The sequence below is a fragment of the Schistocerca piceifrons genome, unplaced genomic scaffold (genome assembly GCF_021461385.2).
Source record: "Schistocerca piceifrons isolate TAMUIC-IGC-003096 unplaced genomic scaffold, iqSchPice1.1 HiC_scaffold_379, whole genome shotgun sequence".
Lineage (NCBI taxonomy): Eukaryota > Metazoa > Arthropoda > Insecta > Orthoptera > Acrididae > Schistocerca > Schistocerca piceifrons.
In genome coordinates this window covers 75,001-80,000 of record NW_025728602.1, presented here as the reverse complement: position 1 = coordinate 80,000, position 5,000 = coordinate 75,001, and the positions used below count along the sequence as shown (strand labels likewise).

Here is a 5,000-nt window from a genome sequence, read left to right as displayed (position 1 = left end):
TTCAGCTTTGCAACCATACTTCCCCGGAACCCAAAAGCTTTGGTTTCCCGGAGGCTGCCCGCCGAGTCATCGGAGGAACTGCGGCGGATCGCTGGCTGGCATCGTTTATGGTTAGAACTAGGGCGGTATCTGATCGCCTTCGAACCTCTAACTTTCGTTCTTGATTAATGAAAACATACTTGGCAAATGCTTTCGCTTCTGTTCGTCTTGCGACGATCCAAGAATTTCACCTCTAACGTCGCAATACGAATGCCCCCGCCTGTCCCTATTAATCATTACCTCGGGTTCCGAAAACCAACAAAATAGAACCGAGGTCCTATTCCATTATTCCATGCACACAGTATTCAGGCGGGCTTGCCTGCTTTAAGCACTCTAATTTGTTCAAAGTAAACGTGCCGGCCCACCGAGACACTCAATAAAGAGCACCCTGGTAGGATTTCAACGGGGTCCGCCTCGGGACGCACGAGCACGCACGGGGCGGTCGCACGCCTTCGGCTCGCCCCACCGGCAGGACGTCCCACGATACATGCCAGTTAAACACCGACGGGCGGTGAACCAACAGCGTGGGACACAAATCCAACTACGAGCTTTTTAACCGCAAACAACTTTAATATACGCTATTGGAGCTGGAATTACCGCGGCTGCTGGCACCAGACTTGCCCTCCAATAGATACTCGTTAAAGGATTTAAAGTGTACTCATTCCGATTACGGGGCCTCGGATGAGTCCCGTATCGTTATTTTTCGTCACTACCTCCCCGTGCCGGGAGTGGGTAATTTGCGCGCCTGCTGCCTTCCTTGGATGTGGTAGCCGTTTCTCAGGCTCCCTCTCCGGAATCGAACCCTGATTCCCCGTTACCCGTTACAACCATGGTAGGCGCAGAACCTACCATCGACAGTTGATAAGGCAGACATTTGAAAGATGCGTCGCCGGTACGAGGACCGTGCGATCAGCCCAAAGTTATTCAGAGTCACCAAGGCAAACGGACCGGACGAGCCGACCGATTGGTTTTGATCTAATAAAAGCGTCCCTTCCATCTCTGGTCGGGACTCTGTTTGCATGTATTAGCTCTAGAATTACCACAGTTATCCAAGTAACGTGGGTACGATCTAAGGAACCATAACTGATTTAATGAGCCATTCGCGGTTTCACCTTAATGCGGCTTGTACTGAGACATGCATGGCTTAATCTTTGAGACAAGCATATGACTACTGGCAGGATCAACCAGGGAGCTGCGTCAACTAGAGCTGAGCAGCCGGCCGCCCGGGAGTGTGTCCCGGGGGCCCGCGCGAACACGCAAGCGTCCGCTCAATCATTCTGCAAACAGGAGGAGGCTGAGCTCCCCTGCACAATACACCTCGAAACCCTCTCAGGTCCCGGCGGCGCGCAGCGCCGTCCCAAGTACTTGGTCGGGTTCGAGAGAGGCGCAATCGCCCGGAGTTAGGCGAGTAGACGCTTTCGGTGCGACCACCCGTGCTCCCAACTGAGCTTGCCGCTGCCGACAGAGGCCCGGGAGCGTGCTGTCGTGGCATTGCCGGCGGGAGACAACACGCGCCACCTACGGTGACCGGCAGCTCCAACGCCAGCGCCACAGAAGGACAAAAGCCCCACTTGGGTGCCGAAGCGAACTCTCCCAGCACAGCGCACGCGCCAACACATCCGCACAGCTGCGATACAAACCACCAGCGAGAACCGCTGGGGGCGACCGAGCAGCAGACGGCGTCGCGGCGCCGAGCGCCGGGCGGCAGCGCATCCTCAACGCACACAGTCCTCAATCGGACCAGCACACTGAAGATGTCCACCGCGCTTCGCACCGGGCCCGCGAGGACCTACTTTGGCCGCACGGCGCCGCGCGCAGGGTGCGCCGGCGCGCAGCTGCGACGCCTGCCGCGTCCGTCGGCCGGCGCGCCTGCCACTGGCCGCCCCCACCAGCCGGCTGTAGCGCGTGCGCCCACGCACCGCGCGGCCAGCACGCCGGGAGGCGCCCCCTCACCGGCCGGGGACGGTCCCACCCAGCCACCGCCGCGTATCGCTTCACACCCAGATGCCGTTCAGTTTCGTCGGCATGGTGGGTATCGCTGGAACAACCGGTTAGTACCTCAACCTATCGTCGCCATCACCGATTCACCCCTAGCGAGAACAACCGCACCACAACAGGTTACCATTTGTTCATTTGCGTAACTTCACCAGAAAACGCAGGCGTCCATCGCCATTTGCAACTTCCACGATTATTGCATGCCTGTGTCAGGTGTCACGCCACACTACGTCTGCCCACATACACGCAACAAAATGTGCACGCCTAGACAATACGTGGAAGGTGGCCCCCGTACGTATGCGATGTCCATTGCTCGAACGACTGTCAACCGGCCTCTGTAGCATGTCGCAGATATGGAACGCGGTGCACCATGCCATCACGGTGTGTGAGGAGAGACGACTAGGTCCGAATACATCAACAGACAGCTCATGCTGATCGCCATCCACGGCGTCCGTTCCTCCCACACGTCTCTATGGCGTACCACACTGCAATCCAGCTCTCATAGGGAGACGACACGTAGCTGCGTGCACAATATTTGCACTGTATGGGTCCGCCGTTTTTGGGCGCAGTCGTTGTACGGTCACACATGTGCCACGATGTATCATTCAGTACATAAGGACGAATGTGCAGTACAGATTGTGGTTTACGCGTACGACATTAGCGGACAGTTGACACAGGCCGCACCACAACGTAGCCTGAGTACGTCGCATGCGGAGGGCATTGAACATGCAAAGTTCTCACCAACCAGCTTGCGAAGGCAGGGGGCAAGGTGGGGACGTGGGGAGGGGCGGCATGTACGTCCTGCTGCCATCCACATTACAGTGTACAGCAGGAGCATGTGGAAAGTGAGCAAGACTTGCAAGGTGTTTAACATGAAGCGATACACAGGGGAGCGGGGAGTGCGAGTAGCGAACTATATTGCGAGGGTTGCGGGTGGGCAACACTACACTAATTGAACGAGTCGTATAACAATTACAGAGCAGGTTTAGGCGACAACGTGGGTTACGTTAGGCGACAACGTGGGTTAGGTTAAGGCACGACGTGGGTTAGGTTAAGGCACGACATGGGTTAGGTTAAGGCACAACATGGGTTAGGTTAAGGCACAACATGGGTTAGGTTAAGGCACAACATGGGTTAGGTTAAGGCACAACATGGGTTAGGTTAAGGCACAACATGGGTTAGGTTAAGGCACAACATGGGTTAGGTTAAGGCACAACATGGGTTAGGTTAAGGCACAACATGGGTTAGGTTAAGGCACAACATGGGTTAGGTTAAGGCACAACATGGGTTAGGTTAAGGCACAACATGGGTTAGGTTAAGGCACAACATGGGTTAGGTTAAGGCACAACATAGGTTAGGTTAAGGCACAACATAGGTTAGGTTAAGGCACAACATGGGTTAGGTTAAGGCACAACATGGGTTAGGTTAAGGCACAACATGGGTTAGGTTAAGGCACAACATGGGTTAGGTTAAGGCACAACATGGGTTAGGTTAAGGCACAACATGGGTTAGGTTAAGGCACAACATGGGTTAGGTTAAGGCACAACATGGGTTAGGTTAAGGCACAACATGGGTTAGGTTAAGGCACAACATGGGTTAGGTTAAGGCACAACATGGGTTAGGTTAAGGCACAACATGGGTTAGGTTAAGGCACAACATGGGTTAGGTTAAGGCACAACATGGGTTAGGTTAAGGCACAACATGGGTTAGGTTAAGGCACAACATGGGTTAGGTTAAGGCACAACATGGGTTAGGTTAAGGCACAACATGGGTTAGGTTAAGGCACAACATAGGTTAGGTTAAGGCACAACATAGGTTAGGTTAAGGCACAACATAGGTTAGGTTAAGGCACAACATAGGTTAGGTTAAGGCACAACATAGGTTAGGTTAAGGCACAACATAGGTTAGGTTAAGGCACAACATAGGTTAGGTTAAGGCACAACATAGGTTAGGTTAAGGCACAACATAGGTTAGGTTAAGGCACAACATAGGTTAGGTTAAGGTACAACATAGGTTAGGTTAAGGTACAACATAGGTTAGGTTAAGGTACAACATAGGTTAGGTTAAGGTACAACATAGGTTAGGTTAAGGTACAACATAGGTTAGGTTAGGTTAGGTTACACGTTGTTGTAAGGAAAGGTGTAGGGGGGGGCGGGGGCGGCAGGTTCGTTGATAGTGATTATAGTAAGTGAATGCTTGTGACATGATCAGATTTGTCACGTCAGGATGCACCTTTGGCTTATTAGAGGCGGCGCTCCAATTCTATGCTTGTGTCAGACCTGTGTCTTTGACTCATGTCATTGTTTGTGCGCTGTGACAGGAGGTACTATTGTGATGTTGGGTGCACCGTTGTATAGGACATGTGTGGGTGTTGGTGCCTGATCTGCGCAATGGTGGATGTCGAAAGGGTGGGATATTGTATTTTCCGCATGGACCTCCTGGTCTGGTTGTGATAGTGTGGATTGTGTAATGTGGCGGAGAGGATGCACTGGATGTTGTTCCATGCTGGTGCTTACATATTGTATGTGCGCCCGTTAGAAGCAGAGAGTGGTGCGTGATCAGAGTGGCTGGCTGACGTGTGGTTCCCATTGTGGGCAGACTCTTTCAGCATGTATACGGACAGTTGTATATATATTCTGTAGTTTGATGGCTCTGCATTGATTACTAATCAGCGCCGTGTGTACGGGTAATCTGGTTCCAGTCCAAAATGTTCCATCTGTGTACATTAGTGACAAAGACTCCCCTCATGCAGTGGGGCTCGGTCTGTTATAACTCTTCCGCGTAATATATTTGCCCCACGTTTTTGCGACTGCGAGTGCGAGTGCAACGCGCATGGGGACCGACATGCTGATGGCTCGGTATCGGACGCCGTACAGTGAGCAACGCGATCGCGTCTCTCGCTCGTAAGTGGTACAGGTCGCGGCTCATGTATAGGGACAGCGGGAATGTCGCATATTGGCAATAAC

General features: G+C 52.9%; 1 non-coding gene across 1 annotated transcript in view; it reads right to left on the bottom strand.

The window, feature by feature from the left end:
• The window catches only part of LOC124747057, a 1,908-nt gene extending 678 nt beyond the window's left edge, over window positions 1–1,230 (bottom strand). The window contains exon 1 of the ribosomal RNA XR_007011506.1: window positions 1–1,230. This exon is cut by the window's left edge and continues 678 nt beyond it. This is a non-coding gene — a ribosomal RNA (small subunit ribosomal RNA).
• Between the last annotated feature and the right edge of the window lie 3,770 nt (window positions 1,231–5,000).